The sequence below is a fragment of the Dipodomys merriami genome, unplaced genomic scaffold, assembly GCF_024711535.1.
Source record: "Dipodomys merriami isolate MVZ:Mamm:240054 unplaced genomic scaffold, mDipMer1.0.p SCAF_9, whole genome shotgun sequence".
Classification (NCBI taxonomy): domain Eukaryota; kingdom Metazoa; phylum Chordata; class Mammalia; order Rodentia; family Heteromyidae; genus Dipodomys; species Dipodomys merriami.
Window position 1 is genome coordinate 39,883,491 of NW_027206512.1, and position 27,370 is coordinate 39,910,860.

At 34.3% G+C, this 27,370-nt stretch overlaps 1 long non-coding RNA gene across 1 annotated transcript; it reads right to left on the reverse strand.

Annotated features, from left to right (window-relative positions):
• LOC138820734 (uncharacterized) lies at positions 1 to 26,950 on the reverse strand. The gene is made up of 3 exons (XR_011369970.1): positions 26,868 to 26,950; positions 24,691 to 24,861; positions 1 to 112 (listed from the first exon to the last, which is right to left on the reverse strand). It is a non-coding gene; the product is annotated as an uncharacterized lncRNA (long non-coding RNA).
• Between the last annotated feature and the right edge of the window lie 420 nt (positions 26,951 to 27,370).

Sequence of the window (27,370 nt, forward strand, 5' to 3'; positions counted from 1 at the left end):
TCCCATCCGAAACAAGCAACCCATATTGCCTCTGTGTTAAGTTTTATGTTCTTCATAAACATATAGGATCAGTCTTGCTGCAAAATGTATCCTCAGTAATCTGGCAACTGCCCTGTAAAAATACAGATGGAAATTAATACATGGATTCTAAGATGCATAGCAAATGGAACAAAATTGAAAACTTTGGAAATATAACAAAAGATCTTTATTCCGATATGCTCTTGTGTTTTAACTATGTTTAATCAATTCTAAGGGTAAATAAGAAACCCTGTCAAGAAAAAGCAACTTACTGAGCTTCATTTTTAACAGCAATTCTACTTTACTATGATACCTCGGTCATTAAGTTTGATGTTTTTATGCTAAAAACTCACAGACTATTATCAAAGCATGTTAATGAGAAACCAAAATTTTATTGAAAATTTTATTGAAAAATTTTATTGAAAAATTCCATAACCATTGCCACTACCAGCAACAGATCATTACATTTCCTGAAGTAGTCAAGAATCACCCACAAGACTGAAAACAAAGAAATGAATAATTAAATCAGTAAACAATTGATAGAACAATTTTTAATTCTGCCTAACTTTACCTCAAAACATTTTTTTCCACCTGAAAAAGTTAACCACTTTGTTCTACAAGCATTAAGCAAACATTCTTGCCTCATTTATATTGACAAAATTATAAATGTTACCATTGTCTACCACTTCAACTGTTATAATGTGAATTCCCTCTTTCGTATACAACCTGGCCTACACAATCAGAATTTCAGAAATTGAAGGAACAGGAAAGACCATTTTATATATGCATCTTATATATAAAGTGCAAAGATAAATGACAAGACAGACTATTTCATGTTAATACCTTACTTATAACTCTCTGAAATTGAAGAATGGTGAAGATTTTAATTAATGTGTCAAAAAACATTAGTAGACTATGGATGTCTTATTTCTGTTGAAAGGACTTATTCTTGCAAATTATTTTATTTACCTTTCTCTGCCTTTCTTTATATCACCCAGCTTTAGAAAATGGTGTAGGCTAACTGTCCATCATTTTTAATCTCCTTTAAAAAATTCTAACAAGGAAGAGTCTTGAACTCTAAATGGAAATGTCTACACTTATGAGTGTCTCAATTTGATTTTGCAAATATACTTTTTGTATATGCTATAATATATGCAGACAGTCCCTGGTGGTACCTTCCCATACAAAGAGGCAACAAATAGTAATTAATCACACATTGCAAGACATCTCCAATGTAAATGAAATATATGCTGTTCATTATAGGATTGAGAGATTCAGATTCTCATTGCCATCTGTGGGAATAACAATTTCAGAATTGATGACAGAATGTATTAACCTAAGTTATTGAATCAATGTGAAAGTTCACCAAAGTTCTCAGGTTGCAATACAGGAGGAAAACAAATGATCAGGAAGTTGGTGATCGGTTGGTAGCAATACTAGAGACCAATTACAATAGCCAAACAGTCATAATATAGATCTTGAAAAAAACTCAAGTAAGGACACCTGACATATATTCTGTCTCCATCATAAGGATTCCATAATGTTGCATAGTCACTAATAACCTTACTGGTAATTACAATGGATATTTGTCAATAGTCTTATTTAAATTTCCTGAGCTGCTGACATTTTACAGCATTCTTCTTCATAAAGTTCTCTCAAACTTTCATTTTACCAACGTATTAATTTAAGATATTTTAATACACTGATTCACTATTTCCACTATTATAGCCACCTTTGGACAACCTCATATTATCACAAGAAGAGTGAAAAGAGCACAAGAGTATATCTGGAGAGAGAGATACTACATACATAACATGATTTTGTCATAGCATATTATAATAATTCAGTTGTGAATTCCTTACTATATCTAAACATAGACTAAACATCGTCAGAGATATTTGGCATGATCAGATATTTCAGGCATTTTCAGGGTTGTAAGACATGGTCTAAGATGACCACGTCCTCTACAGATATGCAAGTGCCACTCCACAATTCACTAAAGTATCTTAGGCTTATCACCAGCACCATTGTTAAAATCACCAGTACAGCTTTTAATAGACAACATTTTATACTATTTCTTGATTTTCCATAGGATATGACCATCAAGCCTCCATACTTCCATTATCCCTTTTATTATATTAATAATAGAACTTAGAGATGAGGAATGGAACTGTTATTCAAAATCCTGCAGATAATAGAGATGAAAGAAATAATCACATGGGCAAATAAAACCTGGGTAATTGTCCTGCATGTAATTAAATTCTTTACATTTATTTTGCCTGAAAATAAGTGATTTACATTTTTTCTTAAGCGGGGCTTTTCAAAATCTACATTCTAAATTAAGTGCCATCACATCATATTTCAAAATCAACAGGAAAGTGCCTACATTTCAAATAACCCACAGGCATCACCAAGTCCCTTACATAGACTGAAGTGCTGAATTTCTGCACCTGGAAGGAACTAAGATATGCTCAGCAGGACAGCTTTTTGCTTAATTTAGTGTGAAAAGTGTCAGCCAGAATTATATACAAAAATAGTGAATTTCATACAAATGTGGATATGAATTATCCATGAAAAAAGGGAGTCTAAGAAATAAAGAGAGGTTTCGTTTTACTTTTTAAATTTTAAATTTAATTCCATGTGGCAGGGACTGAAAAAATGTAAGTTAAGGAATTTTGAAGAATATCAGAGAGTGCTTTTTAGTAAATAAAATTCATTTCAGGGAATAGTTTTGATCTGTTAAGTATAGTGCACTTTGCTTAAAAATGTATATTTTAAGCATGTTTACATTACAATCCAGGCCCTGCAATAGCCAAGCAATCTGTAATTAGGGTTTTAATTGGCTCATAAAATTGGTGTCTTTCTATATTAGCTAGAGATATCTTCCCAAATACAGATTTTGACCACAGGTTAGGCATGGCATTTTAAGACTGTAATTTCTATTAAATGGAAATAAATCATGAAGATATAATACACACACACGTATATGTATATATATATATATATACACACACATACATATGCTGTACTTATATATAAATGGACATATGAATGTATGAAGGATTTTCATTAGGATGCATGCTATGTACTTCAATTTATCCATTTGTAACAGGATAGTATATTAATTTCAGTGATAAGAAATTATCACTACCTCAATAAATTAGAACCAAAAGGAGCATGCCTTTTCTTAAATGAAAAGATTGTGAGGACTTAAGAGTACATACCAGATTATCGGCTGAGAATGTAACAAAACATGTTTTGATTTGCTTCACTTTTCCTGCTTGGTTTCATCCAAGATGGAATTTTAACTAAGAAGTTTCAAAAATTGGATATTATTTTGGCGGGGTGGGGTGGGGTGTTGTGGCTTTGTTTCTTAAAATTTGTTGGTTGTTGTTGGTTGTTGGTACTAGAATTTGAACTCAAGTTTGCTGATCTGGTTTGCTACTCTGGCGCTCTAACCTCTTAAGCACACCTTCAGCTCTGTGTTTTACAGGTTATTTTGGTAGTGAATTCTCCAGGAACTCTTTCCTTCAAATCATAATGATCCAGATCTCAGTCTCCTGAATAGCTAGGATTGCAGTCATGAACCATCAGTTCCTAGCTAGTATTTTCTTCTTTTGACCTTTTATTATCTGTTAAATCACTATTATTGCACCTAAAAGTCTTCACTCTTTAAACCATTAGTTTCCTCTATTACATATTGAGCCCTTGTGAAGGTAAAGACTGTACCATTATAACCTTGGGTTATATTACATTGCCTGATAAATTGGAACACACAATCAATTATTTTTTATTGAATAAAATGAAGAAAGTTGCCTACAGACACAACACAATTACAATGTCAGAGCCAGTATTGGAATCCTGATGTAGCTTATTACAAAATCTAGCCTCTTCCCACTACTTTATGTTCAAGCAATTTGTACACATCAAAGGCACAAGGAAACTTTGCATTTAATCTGGCTAGTTAATGCCTCTGGGGCCTTCTGTCTAGAAATTAAAATTTGACAACAGAATTTGGAGACTCATAAGAATGGTTTGTATTAGATAGATATTTTTATACTGTCTGCACAAAACTTCAGAATGCATCCAAATATGATATAAAAGTCCTTAAAAGACGTCCCTGATCTTTGTTAATTGAGAGATCATCATATTCCATCCAGAAAACATGAGGAAGCAAAAGGAAGATTCATACTAATACTAGTTGGTCAATGACTCTTTCTGTAAATACTGACATCTCACTGTAAATAAAGAGTTCCTGAAACTGCTGGAGGTATGGTTGAAGAAATAAAGTGATTTCTCGTGATTCTTGAGTTTATTTTTGAGTTTAACTTTGAGTTTAATCTTAATTGCTTTTCTTAAACTGAATTTGAATTTTGAAATTTTAGTAAAGTCTAGAAGAATGAATGGGAAGAACATAACAGAAAAAATAAAAACAACTATCTAACTTCAGAATATTGGGGTTAAAGATACACAATTTAGTATGATTATATATAGTTTATACCAATCAACATGTTCATATATAAAAGGTGTCCTGTTTGTTCAGAACTTGTTTAGAAAATGGGAAAAAATTAAGCTAGAAGTTAAAGTCTTCAGCATTAAAATTTAAGTGGAAAAGAAGAAGAACCTTACAACCTAATGTGTGGTTTCCATACAGGTCTTAAAAAATAGAAAAATTGTATAGAATCACAAAAAAGAGTTTGTTATGGGATTCCTCCTCATGCAAAGAAACCCAAGTAAAGCATGTCTTGATTTTCATTATCAAATGTTGATAATATCCTTACATAATGTGGATCTAAAACATAATTTGCATATGAGTCTCCAGGCAAGGTAATTTGAAACTCAATATTTGCATTTTTACTTTGCAATTTCTTCCTATATAACTCCCAAATTTCCTGTTATAAGAATGTTTGGGGCCTTGATTTCTTTTATTCAGCTTAAATATAAATTTGTTAGCTTCTGGTGTTCATTAAAGTTTAAAAAAATTCCCATTTTTCCTTTTTCTATCTTTACCTATAACATTATCTTTTCATTCTTATGTCTTCCTGAAGAATTGAGATAGTCCATTTTAATTACAAAAAAGACCAGATCAAAAAGGACAACCCTAGATATAATAACTTAGTCAAATAAACTAGTAGAAATAAAGATACTTTCATTCTGTGCATGATTGTAAATTATTATGTGAGTTCTGAAAAGCTGTTGTTTTGGATATGATCAGTAGAAGTAATTTACTTAAAACGGTTGAACGCTGTTAATCTACGTCTTAGGACAAATCTTTTATTGAAAAAGTCCAAAGAATTTCTACAGGGCTTTATTGCTGACCAGGTGGCTTCAGTCTTTCTAAAGCAAATTCATGCAGAAACATCATGGCTACCAAAAACCTAGCATGAACAAATGCAAGGGATTCTGCTCATTCTTGAGTAAAGGACATAAAATTTCTAAATAGGCCACAACTTTTAAATAAAATCAGCAATCAATTAATTGACTAAGACCAAATAAAAATTCGATTTTAGCTACATCACTTACGTAAAAGAAGGTAAGCAAAAAGAAACAAATACTTACACACTCATGTGATTGAAGCACTATTCACAATAGTTATGGAATAAGTCTAAGTGCCCATCAACAGATGAATAGATAAATTATATATAATATATATACACACACACATACATACACACACATACACATACACACAGAGGAATTTTATTCAACCATAAGGAAAATCACAATAATGTCATTTGCAAGAAATGAGATGGAGCTGATGGTTTCCATATGAAAGGGAATAAATTAGACTTAGCAAAACATAATAATCAGAATACTGTAACAATCACAAAAATAAAGAAAATCAGAATAAATATAGACAGGACATAGAACAAAAGATAGTATGGGCATGTTCAACATTCTAAGGACTAAGTTGATTTAAGAAATATAGAGACAGGCGCCGGTGGCTCACACCTGTAATCCTAGCTATGCAGGAGACTGAGATCTGAGGATCACAGTTCAAAGCCAGCCCAGGCAAGAATGTCCTTGAGACTCTTATCTCCAATTAACCACCAGATAACCAGAAGTGGCACTGTGTCTCAACTGACAGAATGCTAGCCTTAAGCTGAATTGCTGAGATACACTGCCCAGGCCCAGAGATCAAGCCCCACGACCGACAAAAAAAAAAAAAAAAGGAAAAAAAGAAATAGAGAGAGAGGCTCTCACAGGGAAGGTTTTGACACACCCATAGCTCCAACATCATTTTAAAATAGGATGTTCTCTTCAAATTAGTCCCAAATTCAAATAAAGGCATGAAAGTAGATGACAAAGTTGAGATATCTGGACCAAAATGAATGTGATGTTTATACATTTTCTTAATCTAGTGTTTGAGAGTACTTGTTTGTTCTTGTTATTTTTCCAGACTATCAAAGCAATGACAACTATTTGGAGCAGAAAAAAAAATTGAGTTTTAAATTGTGCAAATGTTTATTCTGGCAAAAATAATATGTAGTCATCCCTTGTTCTCATTTGTTTGAGAACATTTACTTTTGGCCTTTTCTGAATACATAGGAAGTAAAATCTCAGCAAATCTTATTGTTCTTTGGAATTACTTGCTAATGTTTCCAATTCAAGTGTTATTTGTTTTGCTACTGACATGCCACAGCGTGGCATATTTTAGCCTGAGGAGGTTAAGTAAGACAATTATTCTTTACAGACTCATTTTCAGATTGAGACACACATCAGTGGATTTTAAATTCTGCAAGGCAAAGTCTCCTTTAATGTCTTAAGCAAGAGACGATCATTATTTCATAAAAAAAAAAAAAATCACTCGCGCTCTGATTTAAAAATTAGACTTCTAAGACCAGATGAGAAGTAGAAAAAAAAAGTACTAGTTCAAAAATCAGTATTGGTCAGAAAGGAAAAATGCATGTTAAGCTGTAAAGGGAGTAGGTACTGTTCCTCCTGCAGAGATTGTCCTACAGTCCTCCTACTCAAAGCTACTAATTTGTAGGATCTTGTTACAGAGAGAGGAATGTGTGACATATTGCCACCACAGGACATTTATAAATTGGGGCTATTCACCTGAGCACACATAAAAAGTTTCAGAATGAGGATTTTTCTCGAAAGATCTCAGATGGTAACTCCATCTAAGTGTGGGTTCACTGGTGATTCGTAAAGGAAGTCACAAGATACATGATCATAAAACATGTAAGATTAGTTTACAGGAATGGTATTAGGCAGAAAAAAATGGACTTATCTTCCTTGAACATCTTAAAAAATCAAACTGATTTGTAATTTAAATATCACAGAACTTTTAGATTAAGAAAATTTTCTAAAATAAAGATTTAGATATGTGGGTCATTACCAATAATTGTCACAATTATAACACTCTTTTATGAATGTTATTAGCAGCCAGGCAGAGTGAAATGGATTGTCAAGTTCAATTTTTATAAGAGTTCTAACTATCTGGGCACTATTATCATCTCCTTTTTATAGATAATGAAATGAGCAATCAAAAAATCTCACCAAAAGAAGTTGGAAAAGCTACAGTGTGCTAGAGGTAAGTAAACTCACTTCATGTATAACGAAGAGGGAAGTTTAACATGCAACTTGATACTGATGGAAGAAAAGTAGCATTATTATATCCTTCCAAATTTAGAGTCATGCTACACTCATCTTTTACCTGAAGTCTTTTTTCCCCCATGTAAATGAAAAAGTATGTAATACCTTATACCTAAATTTCTATTCTATTCTGTTATCCTCCTGTCTTGGGTAGGACTGACTGATGATTATTTTTCCAGGTCCTCCTTTGTTGTAAGCTTTATCGTATCCACTTGTTTCAACTGGGAAACAACTATAGATGGATAATTTAATAGGCACACTTGTCCACACAGTATATGATGGGATCTGCCTATATATTGAGTTTCTATCTTGCCTAATCCTGACTCACCTACTCAAGATCCACCAATACCCACTTCACATCAGTGTCTGAGAAAGGAGCCACTGAATTGATCCATCTTGATTACAAGCTGGAGACACTTGCAGAAACCCTGGACAATTTTATTTTGATGATTCTGTGTGGTCTTAACTATAAATCTGTACCAGAAATAATGCTGGCAATGGAAGAGACGGGTAGGAAATGATAGTAGTAGACACGCTGGTTGTTTATAAAGTCCTTGCTTACTGTATTTTCCAGGATTCTAATTTAAATAGACAAGAAATGAATATAGAATGACTATAAAGAGAAAAAACTCTCTCTATAGGGGTGAGTGTAAAAGATCTTATGATAAATTTTTTCACAGATGATCATGGTCAAGTTTTTTTTTTTTCCCTGTGGTGTCTTCAGGTACAGAAGTAAACGAAATTTTATAAGTGGGATTTTAAAAGTGGGAGTGGAGAAATCAGAAAGGCTTAATTCAAAACTAAAAATTGATTGCAAAAGGAAGTAAACAATTACTGGTTAGCTTACAATTCAGGTGAGTGTGAGAGAGGATGGATTTTTTTAAATTTAATTTATTGTCAAGGTGATATACAGAGGAGTTATGGTTACATACATAAGGTAGTGAGTACATTTCTTGTGTGAGGATGCATTTAAATCATGCGTGTGCTGGAATTATTCTGATAGTAGCAATTCATATCACAATTTTCTATCTCGAAAATAGTACTTCATATATTATTTCATTTGTCCCTTTGCCATGCAAGTGAGAACCTCTGCAAAGTTGTATGTTCATTTTACAGCAAGAAATTGAGGTTTAAACCATCCATCGAGCATCAAAGAGGAGAAAGACAGAAGGACCAGGGCTACAACATCTTTCCTCTGATGCATGTTCAAATTCTTCCCTCTACATTTTTACATTCTGCCACTCATGTTATACAAATGACATGATTAACAATCTTGTCCTTGCTGGGTACTGGTGGCTCATGGCTGTAACTACCTACTGAGCAGGCTAAGATATGAGGCTTGTGGTTCAAAGTCAGTCCAGGACGCTTATCTTTAATTAACCATACACAAAAAAGACAAGTGGAGCTGTGTCTCAAGTATCAGCATGCTACCCTTGAGCACAAAAGCTCAGAGATAGCTCCCAGGGCCTGAGTTCAAGCTCCTAGACAGGCACAGGAAGAAAAAAAAAAAAAAAAACTTCTATCCTATAATTTTCCTATATGGAGCAAGTCATCAAAAGAAAGGAATAAGTAAACACAGAAATACATTTATAAATTAAATATTTTTCCTAAGAATGTATGAGCAGTTTCTAAATCAGATATTTTTGTGACTTCTATATTCATAGCACTCTGTATAATCAGTAATAAAAATCCATAATTAAATCTTTAAAAAAATGTCAATTGCTCCCCCACAATTTATTATCAAGCCAGGCATGGTGATGTATATGTAGAATATAAGCACCTGGAGAACTGAGAAAGATTTGCAAACGTGAGGCTGGTCTGGGCTATCTCAGGAATCTAAAGACAACCTTGGCAACCCAATGAAAGCATGTCTTAAAAATGTAAAAACATAGCTGGGCGCCAGTGGCTCACGCCTGTAATCCTAGCTACTCTAGAGGCTGAGATCTGAGGATTGTGGTTAAAAGCCACACCCAGCAGGAAAGTCTGTGAGAATCTTATCTCCAATAAGTCACCAGAAAACCAGAAGTGGTGCTCTGGCTTAAGTGGTAGAGCTCTGGCCTTGAGCTGAAGAGCTGAGGGACAGCACCCAGGCCCAGAGTTCAAGCCCAATGACTGACAACATTATTTTTTTAACTAAACTGGTGAAGCATGAGTTAAAAAGTAGAACACAAGGCAATTTAACGGCTGGCTGGCATACATGTCCGCATGTAAAATATTAATCTAGTAGGTATCTTTAACTTTTGTACATAATGTTTTTTGGTCTGTTCTTCTTTTCTCAATTACAGAAATTTGTTTTTGATGCTATCTGACGTATTACCAGAAGATACCAATCAGAGTCAATTAGAATCATTTTAGACATTCATATGACCTGCCCTCTAAACCATTTTAGTATCCATTTTCAAAAATAATTGGGTTTTTCAATATTTTACTGTGTTCTTATATTTTCTTTGTTTATGTGTACTAAAAAGATTCTAAAATATTACCTTGACTTGGGCATCATCAATCTTAAAGAGTCAATGTGTCTAATCTTTTCTTATGGAAGAAAGAAGTCTAACTTTGCAAGACTCTTATTAATTGAAAAATTAATCTGTGTGACTAATCCAAGAAACCTAAGCCTGGCAAATACATAGTTTTTTTGTTTTTTTTTTCCTAAAGTACTTCAAGTTACTGTTCATTGTAAATTAGTAGGTAATATATCTGCTGACAATGAAGGTAAAATATTTCTTCTCTAGTGGCCCTTTTCAATGCTATCATTTTTTTCAATCACAGCAATGACTGCATGATATTTGCCACCTAAGGATTATGGTTGCAATATTGTGAATATGCATCATACACATATACATTGACTATAATTTTTTATAACCTTTACTTGGTTATATTCATGTCATATGAAATCATAAGACCTTTAGACAAATAAAATTTATCAGCTGTCCTGAGATGAATCAAGTCAATTTGTCAAATATTTTCCCCAATCCTATTCATTTATAGAAAAAGGTAAATACTTATAAAGAACTTGTCAATACATTTTTAAAGTTATGTCATTTGAATCATTCACCTCTCAAAGATACAGAAAGGAGCCTTGGAAAAACAAGCACTACGAATAAACATTTTAAAATAAACATTCTTCAACAGTGAAAACAAATCTATTTAGACCCTGTATTTGTTACTTCCTTTAACATTAATTAATTTAAAGTCTGCTCTCTGTCATGAATATTAGGCTCTTTGTCAAAGAGCTATTCTCTGTCAAATAATGTTAGGCTCTTTTTTGTTTTCATTTTCAAAATAAAAACACCACAAAGCAGTATTGCTCAATAAGAGGAAAGGTTAACTCTAACCACATCATGCATGACAAACACTAAGCAGTGAGAATAATAATGTATCTCTTTTACAACAATTATGTCAGCTTAGGATTCATGTGACAAAGGTGAGCATACATTCCTATCCCAACAATCACTTCAGGAGGTCAGTCAATCACTAATTAAGTTTTGTTTTTCCTGACACAGAAATTCTTTTCTGTTGACAGACATCTCAGGAGATTTTGCTGTCAATCTGACAGAATGCCAAGCATCCAAATAGACTGTTTATTTGAATCCAATACTCAGAGGCTTTTGTATGAGACACAGAGCACATTTTTATCATCATAGTTAGTATGAGTTTGTGGTCCCTTTCCAAAATTTTCCTTTTCTGAAAGTCAAGCCTTGTCAATCAACATTTACCTAGAGTATTAGTTATTTTAGAGTTATATGCTTTTTTCCCCCCAAATTGTCCTTTTTTTTTCTTTCTTTGCTTCCTCAGGCTTTTCCAAAGGCTAAATCAGAGAAGCAAGTAGCTTGTAAAAGAATCTTCCTGAACCCCCAGAGTCCCAAATAATTCTACCCAGGTTTTGGATGTCAATTTTCATGAAGCTTGGTGTTCTGTCTTTAAAATTTTTTGCTCCCACTTTTTAAAAATGCATTTGCCAATTAATTTCGCTGAGGAATGAAAGTCTAGAAAGACGAGGTTTGGAGATTTGGAAACAGCTGGAGCAAACCCAGGGGCTAGGACCGAAATGACTGGGACAGCCATTCCTCCAACCAGGGCCTCCGACCACACTGCCTAAATGGGTCCAGTGGGCCTGTCTGGAAGGGAATTCCAGCCAGGGGCAGAGGGTCACATGCATAGTTCTGAAGTAAAGACTAATTGAGTGGACCCATCATGGCCTACATTCAAACACCAGCTTTAGAGACTTTCCGTGCTTTACCTTCTTCTGGATACCGTGGAGACATTCAGAAGAACATGAGGGGGTCTTCAAGAGAGAAGCAGAGCTGCCTCTCCTACTAGAAGTATCACCTCCACTCAACCCTAATTCCTAAGCAGGACTTAAAAGGAAGAACTTGACTGGTAACAAACTTTGGATGAAAAAGAACAGAAAGCTGTTTGGGGAATGTGTGTGTGTGTGTGTGTGTGTGTGTGTGTGTGTGTGTGTGTGTGTGTGTGTGTGTGTGTGTGTGTGTGTGTGTGTTCATGAAGGAGATAGAAAGAAATCTGCTTGGCTTTAATTTTAATTTTGTACATTTTTGTTGTTGTTGTTCATTTGTTTGGCATGATTACTTGTTTTTTCTTCTTTTGCCATTTTTTTTTCCCTCCTCACAGCTTTTCAGTTTACCCTTCCATTACCCTTCCATTTTTTTAATCTTTTCTAGTAACACCTTACTGCTTATATCAACACTCTTTCTAGCTACTAAACCATGTGACTCCACAAGAATAGCTCATTCTTTGTCTCACCATCTTTGTTACTCCAGATCTCTTTCTTCATCTTGGTTACCCCAAAAGCCTAGTTCTAACTCCTATATTAATACTATACAAACACACTTCTCCTTGAAATATAGCAAGATCAGATATACACATAAAGCTACCAATGGTGTACTACTGTATATAATAGGTTTTTTCTTTAATTTTTTGTTGGCCATGGGGCCTGAACTCGGCCTGGGCGCTGTCCTCAGCTCTTCAACTGTAGACTAGAGCTCTACCACTTGAGCCTCAGCCCCACTTCCAGCTTTTTCTACTTATGTGGTGCTGAGGAATTGAACCCAGGGCCTCATGCATGCAAGGCAAGCACTCTACCACTGAGCCACCTTCCCAGCCCCATAATAATTATTTTTAATAGAGAAGGTAGTAGAGCTGAGACACAATCCCACATCAGTAATGTGACATGGCTGATAAAGCCACCAAAAACTTACTCCAATGCAAATACAGAGAATACAAAATACATAGAAGAATTCAGGCCTATACCTAAAAAGCCTATACCAAAAATGGTCCTCAAATGACTCAAGCCTATCAAATAAATATGAGAAAGCAAGGAAATACAACCCTCCCAGAAAACATCAATCCTACCAGAAAGAAATAGAATAGCAGTAAAGCAAATCCAAACATGGAGCTCAAAGGACTGTTGATAAAAATGATCATTGAAATGAAAGAGGACTTCTATAAGCAATTTCATGGACACAAAGAGTAAACAAAGAAATAAAGGAATTCAATAAGAGCAAATATTTTAAAAAAAACTAAATCCAAATGAATGCCAGTAAAGGACTAAAGCAAAGAGATTCAACTACACAGCCAAAAGAGATTAAAAAAAAGTCACAGTCAAATGGATTAATAAAGTAAGAAAGTGAGTTTTAATTTAGCAAAAATTTTTAGCATTATAATAAATGAGATTGCTTTTCTTAATAGAGGGATTCTGGCCACTCTTTCATGAGGCAAGAGAAACAACATCTTTTGTGACATAGAAGTTGAATGTCAGCTGACAAACATCTCAGTAGGTGGTTTGATTTGAGCACCATGTGCACACACAGTGTTATCTAGAGCAGCACAAGTGTGCCCTACAGTTTTCTTTCCTTTCTTTATTTTGTATGTATGTGCTGGTCCCAGCTTGAACTATTTTCCTACTTCTGGAAAGTGTCTCATATCTGTCTTACTGAATTCTAAATGATATATTGAATATTTTAATTTCTTTTTCCTAATATAGGTCTTCATGCTATCAATTGTTAAACTACTAAATTAACATCTACCTGTGAAACCTTTGCATTAGAAGCCTAGCAAATTAATCCTTATTTAACAAGTGCATAATCAATCAATCAACAATTAAGACTTACTAGCTTTTTCTCAAACTACTTAAATTAGTTATAGCTGTAGCTACAGCATAAAGTCCTTAACAGAAGTTGAGAGAAGAGTTGGTAAGCATTTCCTCTTTCTCCCTGAGTTAATAATTCTTACTCCCTACCCTGATTCTGTCCAGTGAACCTCTAAATCAATTAAACACAATCAGAAATCTGGGTGAACCAAAAATAGTTTCACCTTAGGAAAGAGTTTATATCCTTAGACTTGGGAGGTTTACTGTAAATATTTCATGTAGGTACCAGCATTTAAAAAAATATATACCTGACCTGATAGATTCCCTTTAGATATTCTTCTAATATTTTTATGTTAAAATATCTTCCTTTGAATGATTTTCATGTTTTGTAGGGGTATATATTTATAAAAATTTCCACATTGAATTAAATTTCTCCACAAGGGGTAAAAGAAAAATCACCATAAATAATTATATGCTTCAGTAATTAGAAGTTGAAATTTTTATCCTTATTGAAAACTGGTTTGGATCTATACAAAGGAGGTAGATTAAAAACTTGAGAACTAGAGAGATTTAATGACATGGATGCTGTATTAGAAACAAATGCCTATTGGAACCTTGACATTTGTTCAAAGAGAGTACTCAGTATGAGTAGCAATGATAATAAAACATAGGGAAGATAAATTTAGATACTCAGAATAGTTGTGCCCTTTCTAGAAGAGTTTATACACTTGTGCACAACAGTTTCTCTGAATCAGTAAATCATCTTTCTCACCAAACATGAGAATGTACTCTGTGTGAAAAAGTTACCCATTTGACAAGAAATGTACTCACTACCTTACTGATGTAATTGTAACTCCTCTGTACATCACCTTGACAATAAAATTAAATTAAAAAAAAACTGATACCCCAAGATAAAGACTCAAATGGTTTTTCTTTCTTGCGATTGTTTCTAACATATTTATAAGATGATTTCTTTGTACTTTGTATGTCCCTCCCCCACGGTATAACCCCTGTTTTCACTGATGTTGGTATAATTTGTGGAGGGGAAGAAAAAAAAACAAATTGTTTAAATAGGGATACAGGTGGACCCATTGCAACAATGACATGTACAAGATGTGGAAAAATGAACTTTACAACTTTGCCGGTGGGGGAGGAGGGGGGAGGGGAAGGGAGAAGGGGGGGAGATGGGAAGAGATGGGAAGGGGAAACAAAGGAGGAGGCAACAATGCTTGATAAGAAATGTACTCATTATCTTGCCCATGTAATTGTAACCCCTCTGTACAGTATTTTCACAATTAAAAAAACAGATACTTCCCAAGACTATCTACAAATTCAATGTGATACCTATCAATATTACAACCTCATTCTTCAAGGAAATAGAAGAGGTAATCCAAAAATTTATATGGAACAATAAAAGACCTCGAATAGCCAAAATGATCCTTAACAAAAAGAACAGTGCTGGAGGATCATCAATACCAAATTTCAAACTCTACTACAAAGCCATATTAATCAAAGCAGCTTGGTACTGGCACAAGAGTAGACCTCAGGACCAATGGAATAGAATCGAAAACCCAGAAATCAACCCATAGACCTATAGCCAACTAATCTTCAATAAAGGAGCTAAAAATTAGAATGGAAGAAAGACAGCCTCTTCAGTAAATGGTGCTGGCAAAATTGGTTAATCACTTGAAGAAAACTAAAGCTAGATCCTTATATATCACCCTGCACCAGAATCAACTCCAAATGGATCAAAGACCTCGGAGTCAAAGCAGACACTCTGAAAACATTACAGGAAGGAATAGGAGAAACCCTAGGTCTCCTTGACACAGGCCAAAATTTTCTTAATAGAAACCCAGAGACACAACAAATCAAAACAAGGTTGGACAAATGGGATTGCATGAAGCTGCAGAGCTTCTGCATGGCAAAGAACATAGCTAGCAAGATCAATACAAAGCCCACTGATTGGCAGAAGATCTTCACTAGCCATACAATGGACAAGGGTCTCAGATCTAAAATATACTTGGAACTCAAAAAATTAAATCCCCCAACAACAAATCCTCAAGGAAACAACTGCCTGATAAATAAATGGCTAAAGACTTAAAGAGAAACCTCTCTGAAGAGGAAATAAGAATGGCCAATAGACATATGAAGAAATGCTCAACCTCTCTAGCCATAAAAGAAATTCAAATCAAAACAACATTGAGATTCCACCCCACCCCAGTTAAAATGGCTATAATCAAGAACTCTAATAACAACAGATGCTGGAGGGGATGTGGACAGAAGGGAACCCTACTGCATTGTTGGTGGGAGTATACACTTGTTCAACCACTTTGGAAAGTAGTATGGAGGTTTCTCAAAAGACTCACATAGAGCTCCCTCCCCTATGACCCAGCAATCCCACTTTTGGGCATCCCAAATGATCACAAAGAAGACCATACTAAAGCTACAAGCACAACTATGCATTATTTACCATAGCTAAGATATGGAACCAACCCAGATGCCCCTCAGTCGATGAATGAATCAAGAAAATGTGGTAAATAGATAGATAGGTAGATAGATAGGTAGATAGATAGATAGATAGATAGATAGATAGATACATACATACATACATACATACATACATACATACATACATATATACATACATACATACATAGACATCGATATATAGATATATAATGGAATTCTATGCCTCCATCAGAAAGAATGACAATGCTCTATTTGTTAGGAAATGGAAAGACTTGGAAAAAATTATATTAAGTGAAGTAAGGCCCAAAGAAACATAGGTCCCATGGTTTCCCTCATTTGCTATAACCAGTATATGTCTGGAACAAGTCGAAAAGGTCAAAAGCTATGTATATATGACCAGATAAGATGATGTTAAATGAAATGAACCCCAAGATAGGGACACAAGTGTTTTTTTTTCTTTCTTGCTGTTGTTCCTAAGTATTTATAATGTACCATGTGATTTTTTTTTTCTTTGTATGTTACTCCCCCAAAGTATCACCCCTGTTCTCACTGTATTTGATGTCAGTGCCCTGCATCTTGTATATACACTTCTCTAATTTGGGGAGGGGAAGGGAAAAAACAAAATACTTAAATAAGAGTACAGGTTGACACTTTGTAACAGTGATGTATAAGACACTATGTTGAAAATCGAACTTTACAATTTGGTGGGGGGAACAGGGTTGGACTGGAGCGGGGAATATAGTCGTGGATGTGGGAGGGAAGGGATGGTAGGGGAAAAACAAAGGAGGAGGCCACAATGCTTGATAGGAAATGTATTCATTACCTTGCTCATGTAACTGTAACCCCTCTATACAATATTTTTACAACAAAAATCATTTTAAAAAGAATATTTGTGAAATTTTAAAAAACTGATACAACTCAAAATGTGATAGAAAATAGATATCTGTAATTTATTCCTTCTAATGTAAGAGGTCTTTGCAAAGTAATTTTTTTGATGCATACTTACAAAACAGAGAAGAAGTGTTTACTCAAGGGGATTTTGGTAAAACTGCAAACCTTTTGATCTCTACCATGTATATAGAATTTGATCTATACTTCTGTAAATATAACAGTAACAACCAAATCAAAGGAATAGAAATCACAAAGAATAGAACTGGTCATCTATTTTGTAAGCCTTGAACCAGTGACCAGGACTGACTCACAGTCTCAACTACAAGACTTTTCCTGAACTGTCTTGCTTCTGATGATCATGCATGCTATTTTCTTTAGAACAAGAGAGGCAAAATTAACTGAGAGCCCCGCCACATTTTCCTCAAGTCTAGTGTTCTCGAAATGCATTCAACAATGTTTTCTCATAGCCTCAGTGAAAGGAATTCCAGGTGGATTGCTGAACATTTCTCCAGGCGATTGAGGAAATGTGTGACTGGGGATAACACAGAGGGACTACTCTATGTCTCTTAAAAGAAGCTAATTACACTCTTGTGAAATGATAATTACCATCACAGCCTGACAATCTCTACAGTCTGAAGGGATTTTGAACATTAAGAAGCCTACATTCTTTCTGATGTGAGAATCTTTTCAGATACTGGCAACTCAGTATTTCTCAAGAGAATAAAATATACCCTAAGACTGCTACAAATGTAAGAATGTCCTTCCCTACATTGCACTCATATTTATTTCAACTAAGTCTCCCGACATTAACCACCTGGTGTATTATATCCTATAACATGGCCCATAAACCAACTCGGTAATTAGTGTTTTGTGGAAGCAACACTAATCTTAAATAAATTTCTTTGGAGAGCCTAAACTCATCTCTTAAAAAGTTGTCTAGCATTCCCTTTCTTTAAGATTTAAAGCAAATGACAACCTTTGCCTATTGTTAATGACAGGCAAATTCAATAGATGACTATTGACTTATGTGAGAAATAAAGAAGTCTATTACTGCTAAACAACTTAAGATCATTTTTAGGAATTTCTTTCATTTTACATTACTTGAATCTATAGGTCAGCTGTTCAATGTAAGCATTTTAAGATATGGACTCAAAATTCTAGCTGCCATAATACAGATATTGTTTCTAAACTTGTACATTTTGCCCTGGTTCTATTTAGCTTATAGAAAACCACAGATATCACTGGCTTATAAATATTATACCATAGATTGAAACTGATATTTAAAAAATACATGTTCAGCAATTAAAAATATTGCATATGTTCGATATTTCATGTGACTTTGTCATGCTAAACTGGATTACTGTTCCAACCTAGGTCAAAATATTTTAGGTTTTTAATATTCTCAAGCATAATATTTGTTCCCACACATGCTGCTTTGTTTTCTTCACTGATAATTTGAAAACTAGAGGTGCCATGAGAACTTCTGTCAGAAGAGCATTTATCATATACCACTAAGATTAAACATTAAATTAAGATGTTCTTAATTTACAAAAAAAAAGAAAACACATGTAAGCAAAACTATTTCAATGGAGAGCAATGAACATCTTATTTTCATTCCATAGTTGATAGGTAAAAACAATCTGTAAAACTTTTAAAATACCTCAGATGAAAGCAACACTCTGCTTCCATGTAACTGAACCAAGAAATAAATAAAATAGTGTGAAAATCCACCTTCTCATCAGTGCCTGAAGAATTTGTTCAAGTAATAATATCCAATAAAACACAACTTACAATGCCCCAAGTTACAGATTTTTATGAAACATTTGTATACCAATTCATTAAACACAACATCTTTTGTTGTCACTAATTCACAGTTATTATTTCAATTATTCATTGCTATGTAGCAAATAACACTCAGTTGCTCAAAATAAAAACATAATTTGGTAAATTGTGCTGGACTCAATGTGGTGGTACTCTGGGCCGTGTCTGGATTTGCTAACTTGATTGATAATGTCTAACAGATCCAAAATGACATAATTAAAATGTCTGGGAATTGATTACTCCTATCAGGAAGGAGGCCTTGGTCCTTCTGTACAGGTTCTCTGTAGTGGGCTAGATCAGGTTTCTTACATTGCAGTAGAACTATTTCATCGCATTTCCTCATCACTTGTCAAATTTCTATGAAGCCAGCATCAGAGAGAATCACATAAAGGTGCGAATATGAAATTTAGTTCACTGGAGGACTTAGAAGTTACTGTTTACCCAGTATATTTTCTATTCTACACATTTTTTCCAGAAATAAGTGACAATCATTTTACAATTTTTAGGTGAACTAAATTCTTAGGATATAATTCAGCTAAGCTAAAATCTAGGTAGATTGCTGGAAAATATTATCTATTTATTCATCGTAGGCTTCAAGATTAAAATGGGAAAGTTCTGAAACAGAAATCTAATTTTAAGACTAGAACAACAGAGCCAGAGATAAGATTCCAACCCAATAGAAAATCAGATAGCAATTACATCTCACAAAGGCCAGTTAGCAGACCAAGGGAGAGAATGTACCTATTCCAAAGAAAGACAACTTTTGAAACCCAGCCTCATGTGAAAATATGTGCTTGTTTCAGAGAATTTTTTGTTATGATACTAAGAAAGAACTTAATGGAATATAATTGAACCAGGCAGCTCAATTCAAATAAATGGTGGAATCATGACATCCATGAAAGACAGGTGAGTGCCAATAGAGTATACTATACTTTTATACCTCTACAGAGTCTACTGTACTATACTATACTTATACTCAGTGCACATGCATAAACATGGAACTGGTGATCTTAATGAGACAGGTGGAGGAAGTGGGAGGTGGGAGGGGAAAGAATAGTGAAAAGGAAGACTCTCAACATGATGTACTGTACCACTAAACGACAAGTTCAATTGAAAACCTGTGTACAACTAGTTGAAAATAACTTTTTAAAAATAGTTCTATAATGGCATGAATTGGCAGAGTCAGAGAGAAAAGAAACAAGGCAGCAAAAGAGAAATAAACTTTCTCCAACCCCAGACAGAATATTCTTTAACAAGTAAATTCCCGTGGTGCTTATTTTAATCCAACTCACTTCCCCGTAGGGTGATACAGTTACTTCCTAAGGAAACTCCACTGGCACTTACCAATGCTTTCTCTTTTCAATTTCAGTCCAAATATTAGTCTTTTTGGCAAAGAGAAACCTGAAGCTATTACCAACTGAGCAATTCTTCAAGGAATTGTGTGAAATGCTTCTAAATTGTAAATGAATGTTTCTACTTCATTCAGGAACCTTTAATCTAGGCAATTTATTTATATAAAATGATATTTATTTGAATATTTATCTAATTTTCTCTACATAAATGATCAAAGGGACCAAAAACTACACATACACACACATGCACACACACACACACACACACACACACACACACACATACACACACGCACAAAAGCTATAGAATCACCCAACACCCCCCACAAGCACACATCTACTCACAAACATGATTTACCGTTATCTAGATTACTTAGAGACAGCCACTAATTAACACATAGCAGAGCTATGGTTTTGGTTATGGTTTTTTTTTTCCTTTTAGGAGAAAATGACTTATCTCTTAGCCCTGAATCTCTACCTTCCACTGTCATTGAAGTGAGGTGGAGTCAGATAGCAGAAATGGGGAAATTAGTACTCAGAAATATTAATTACCATGTGTAGAAATGCCCAAAGCTATACGTGGAATCTTCAGGGTAAAAGAAGCTACAGTACCAGTTATCTAGCTACATTCCAGCTGGAGAGAAAAGCAATGAGACAAAAAGTAAACAGGAACCAAAGGAGTGGAATAAATAAAGCCAGTTAAAGCAGAACCTGGGCATAAGTAGAGCAAAATCTAAAGATGTGAGCGCGCCATTGCACATGTGTTAGCAGAAATACACATATACTTGATGCAGACCATGGGTGATTGAAAAGAAAATTCTCAAACAAGATTTTCTACAATACTGTGTCCCTGGAGATACATACACATGAATTGTATCAATATTTGTAAACAATCACCACCCTTTGGTTACAGCAAATAGCAGAGACCACCACAAAAGTCTACAACTTTTAGACATGTTAGACATCAAAAGCAATGACTTGGCATTTAACATGACCTAGTATGTCTGCAGTCCTTTTTTCACTTAAAAGCATTTTTATTATCTTTAAGTAGTTGTACAAAGGCGTTGTCTTCACCAAAGCAGTTTCTAAATACAGTGCATCTTGATCAGTATCACCCCTTTTACCATTCTCACTTACCCCTCCCAACTGACCCCTTCTCTCACTTTTTAAAAATATTTTAGGGTATGTGTTGAATTGTTTTGCGATTTAATACAGCAGTTTAGGAATACAATGCACCTTATTCTGTGTCACTCATTTTCACCCTCCTTTGGCCTAACCCTCCCTTATTTTTTTATTTTTTGGTATATACAATGGATTCTTGACTGCTGTCTCTCCATCTTCCCCTCTTCATTCATTTACTCCTCCCTCCTTGGACCCAGCCCTTCTTCTTGGATGTACTTATTTCCTGATGTTGATTTCACTGGGTCTTGACATAGTCTTCCTAAAAAATATTATACTATTTGAGCTCTCTACAGAGTAGAGTATACTATACTTCAATTAATTCATTTGTAACCTCTTTCATGCCACCCACTGTGTTTACTTATAGATTTATAAGCACATTTTAGCTACCACAAATGAGGGAAACCATGCAACCTTTCTTTCTCTGAGTCTGGCTTGTTTCACTTAATATAAGTTTTCCCAAGTCTTTCCATTTCCTCATGAATGGTACAATATCATTCTTTCTAATAAATGACTAAGCAGTATCAATTCAGAATGAATCAAAAACTTCAATGTAAGAGTTGAAACCATGAAACTATTACAGGAAGAGGCAGGAGAAACACTAAGGCTCCAGAGCATAGGTCAAAACCTTGTAGTAAAGATCCAGAAATACAACAAATCAAAGCAAGACTTGATGAATGTGATTGCATCAAACTTTCATCCCAGCAAAGAGATAGCTACAAACAAGCAAAGAAACCCACAGAATGGGAGATTTTTTTTACTAGCTATACACCAGATAAGGGCCTAATATCCAGAGTACACTTAGAGCTCATGAATTTCTTTCACCCTTTATTTTCTTTGAGTAATCCATTAGGAGCCCTATAAGATTTTGACGGCTAGATCAGTCATTAAGCATGTCTGATCATTGCTTAGGAGCTATTTTAGAGAAACAAGAGGTGTTCATATCCTTCTTTATGAATACAGGAAGACCTCAAAAGGGTTAGGAGTAGACAGATGACCCTGCTCCAACACAGGTTGTGGTACATTGTTTCTTTAAAAAAAATTGTTATTCTAAAAGGTGATATACAGAAAGGTTACAGCTATATAAGTCAGGTTAAAAAAAAAGCCTAGGCTGGGAAGGTGACTCAGTGGTAGAGCGCTTGCCTTGCATGCCTGAGGCCCTGGGTTCAATTCCTCAGCAACACATAAGCAAAAAGAAAAAAGCCAGAAGTGGTGCTGTGGCTCAAGTGGTAGAGTACTAACCTTGATCAGAAGAGCTGAGGGACAGCGCCCAGACCCAGAGTTCAGGTCCGATGACCAGATCCCCCCCCAAAAAAGCCTATTTCTTTTTGTACAATATATTGCTTCTTAAATTGACCAGATTGTTAAGTCTCAACAAGCAAAATATTCTGAGGATACATTAGTTCTCAAGTAATTCAGGAGTTCAGAGGTGGCAGTAATTAGAAGGTACTAATTAATATATCAAAGCAAAACTATATTATTAGTAATAAGCACAATTTTCCTTTCTTCTTATTAGAGAGAAGAATGTGATGGCTATATAATTGACCCCCTAGATTTATGCCAGTTATGCCTGGACTCCTGAAGAATTCATTCCAGAAATACTACTCCTTATGAAGGGATGAATGAATGGTCTACTTGAAATTATTTTCAACATGGGTGACCAAAAAGTCACTCACTTAAAAGAAAAAAATTATTCCACAGGAGATAGGACACACATATTATGGAAGAGAATATTCCACCTTTAATAATATATCTTCAACACATTTTAGAGAAGTAAAATACTAACACAGTTAGAATTTCTTGTATTATGAATTTTAGGGGCGATGATCTGTTTTGTTTTTTTTCATCTCAAATATAATTAAAGCAAAGATCACCTTCGAGATGGTACATCTTTATAATTTAAAAAAACTACACTCTGGTAGCAGTACAAAATTCATGAAGTCTCCTTCGTGAATTAAAGTGAAATTTAATTATAATAAAAGTTCAAAATGAACTATTTACAAGGACCAAATTCCAGATTCAGAAGAAAAAAAGTTTTTATTACAGATCAAATTCATGTTTTCATCTCCATTTACTTTGAGTTAAGCTATCATTTCTTTTGAACACACAGTGCTTCCTTTCAGTTAAGTTGACAAATAAGAACTTTTTTCATTTATAAAATGGATGGTTCTTCTTTTCAGAAGCACCTTAAGAAAACAAACAAGACCATCAAGAGTGAAGCAAACTTCCCACCTAAAGTCTGAAAATACATTTGTTTTTCTTTACAAATGCTGCTTCCTGGAGTATATATGCTCACACCCATGCAGAACAACAAAAAAATAAAAATTATTAAATTAATATAGAGAATCTGAGAGCAATATCTGCAAGAGCTCAAATGTTAATGGAAATAAAGAAAATGAAGAAATTTTAGCATATTGTGATGTTATTTAAGATTATATTTTCTACATCTTGTACATTTCATGTCCTTCATTGAACATTCAAAAGACACAATTTTCTATTAGACACATATACGAACATAAAAATGAAATGATCTTAGTTTCCCTCTAAGTTCATCTTGCTATTAAATTGCTTATATGAAAGGCAAGAGAGTTGTATAAAAATTAATCTTCATGACTGCTTTCAATACAGAAAATAATTAAAGTCAATGAAATTCTAACACTAGAATCGATTATCATTATATATCATCTTCTTAATTAAATTAGTACCAAAAGCAAAATGATTCCCCTATCACAGCTACACATTCAATTCTAATTAAAATATATTCTGCCTATAAGTTGAGAAAAATTGAAAATAACTAATAAAATATAAATAAAAACATAACGCACACTTTTTTAGCCTGACAGCCAGCCAACAAGTTACAGTGAGAGTTGGAGAATACAAAACAATTTATTGTAAAGGTGATGAACAGGGCTTTGCATTTACATAAGGAAGGTAATGAGTACATTTCTTTTCAAACACTGTTACACCCTCCCTCAATTTCTCCCACTTCTCATTCCTCACTCCCCTTCCCTCAAGTCGTAAAGTTCATTTCCAACGTTGTGGTAGCTTTTTAAACTTTAAATCAAAATCCATTTAGAACTAGACATGAAATAATATTATCATTTCAGCAATGAATACAGTGCCTGAGTTATTAACATGACGGAACACTTGATTTCTCTGAAAACCATTGCCAATGTTCAGCTTGGCTTAACATACAAAGAGCTCACTTGAATCTTTAAGCAATATTCAGATGGTAAGTGTAAAACACACCTTTTCAGCTTTACTGACTATTGTGCCAAAGGACTTTTCCATAGCACAGATGAACACAAAAGTCATCACAGGATCAAAATCTTCAGTTTGCAGCTGGGCTTAGCAAATAATGAGCACCATCTGGGCTGATGGATGTGGAGATTGAAAATAATTGATCCTTTAGTTGAGAAGCTATTATGAAACATGAAATTAAACAAGATCATATTAAGCATTCAAAAGTTCATCAGAATGATTTGTCAAATGGTGCTACTAGCTGTTCATATTCATTCACATTTATCTAAAGAGCCCTTATTGGCTGAATGAGACAGAAAAAAAAAGAAAAGAAAGAAAAAATAATTTAAGAGAATCTACATATAGATGTATTGATCAAAGGCCCACAGCTGGTTCGCTTTAGTACAAAGAACATTTTTTGTGCTACATGAGGATGTTGATTCCTTGCCAAATGCCATTGTAAGAAGTTTCTAATAGACTTATAATTATTACTAACATACATATATTTCCCATTCAAGAGTAATATATTGAAGGAATTAGCAATAATTTTACCTCTGCATGAAAATTTACATCATTTAGATAACTGTCTTATTTATCTCTTAGTAAAAGAAAACCACTGCAGGGTGAAATATTACCTAATTTTCACAGCAGAGTCTTTGCTAAGTAGATCTTATTTTCCCACTTCAGGAATAAAACACTGAAGCCACCAATGTGTATATCCCTCTTTTCTCCAGCAAGTTAAATGGGTGTTTATGCTAAGGTTAAAACTGTTATGTTTTTAAAATTGTCACATTTGCTTTATTCAGGAAATAATCGCATAGCCGGTGAAAAGTTTACACACTCACTTACTACTAAGTTGCTTTTCAATGCCCCATATTACTTACAGTTTCTGTTTCATTTTCATATATAAATGGTATTGATTCAAGGAATTTTCTTCATACACATGGTGTCAGGTATATTAGTAACTCACACATTTCATACAGCATCAAAACAACATGTGACAAAACTAGATAACATGACTTTCTGAGGTGAATCAGAAGGCAAGCACTTTGTAACTAAAGACATTGAATTTTTGAGCCTGGTTAAAAAAAAAATCAGTGAAATTATTTCTAGAATACCTAAGGCTAAGCAAAGCATCATCCCAAAATTTAGGGACAGATTTCACAAAAAGTGGCATACCTTGATAGGACTTTGGACATATTTCTCAATAAGTAACATTATCAAATGTGAGAAAGTGTCCATTTACCAAAGAAGATAACATCTGTCTGTTGTTTATCTCAGTGCTAAAGCTCAAACAATTCAACTGCATACACATTATACATTAAATTCATAAAATAATATGCTGTCAATATTTTCATTATGTTTCATACAATATATGTAGAGTCATACAATGCCATGTATTTACACAGGAAAACATTACTGTTTTTTTGTTGCTCTAAAGCTTCTAGTGAGAAATTCCATGGAGAAAATGAGATTTCACAAGCAATGCTATGACCAAAAAAAAAAATTGTCTTAAGACACTGCAGAGAAAAAGACATATTTAGCAAATAAAACACAGCTTGAGAAAAGCTCCAAGGCAAGAAGTAAATGCACATGCACTACTGGTTGGTATAAATGAACTATTTAGGCAATAAGATGCATTCACTCAAGCAATGAGCCGACTCTACTGTGTTTTATATACTTAGGCAAGTAGTCCCAGAAGCTCATATAGAGTTCACACAGGAACTGAGGCCAAGTAACTGTCTCAAGATGCCCATGATCTCCAAGTGTGTTAGAATGAACTATCACATATCTTTATTCTGATAATGCTGTGTTAATGGTGCAGTTATGTCCCTTAAACTACGCAGAAGAAAATATTAGCACTAGAATGGAAAGGTAAAATTAATATTCGACTCAAGGCTCTTGAGAAAAGGTCTTTACAAATGTATTTCCATTTAAATCTCCCTTAGATAAATGATTTACCCTTCATCATAAGAATTTTTTTAAAAAGCTCAAAAAAGTACTAAATCTCATTTCCCTACCAAAAAATACCTTTAATGACATTTTATAAAAGCATATCTAATTTCACTTTAAAAAGTGTTATCATTCTTACTACATAATTGCTCTATTGTATATGCCCAACATATTCTAAACCATTTTAGCATATTATTTCCATTCATATTATTATCACAACGTTGGAGACATACCTAGTGGGTATCAGTTGTGAAAATAGATGTTATTAATTTTTCATTGTTACTCAAGAAAGTATTGAGATGCTTGGAGGTTGAGAGAAGTACCCAAGATTCCCCAGCTCAGGGCGGGAGGTGAGGCTGCCACAGAATTTAGATTCAGAGCGTATCTATTAAGCTCTTTGTGATGCTTTCTATTAGATCTTCAGTTCCATACACAATAGAAAGATAGGTCTGAGAGGCAGTCGCTGTCAAACACACTGATAAAAAAATACACTACAATATGTATGGTAATCCTTCTACAATGTAAGAGTGTTATTTGACCATAATTCAAAATTTCTGTCTCAGATGAGCAGGATTCTCCTCCTTAAAAAGCAATTTGGGACTTCGGGATGTGATCACTGTCTGGCTCTTATCTAATACCATCTCAATTTTATTCAGCTCACGTTACAGGGGAGAAAAGAATAAAAAGAAAGAATGTCTACATCCTAAAAGCCTTGCACCAGGAATGGTATACATCA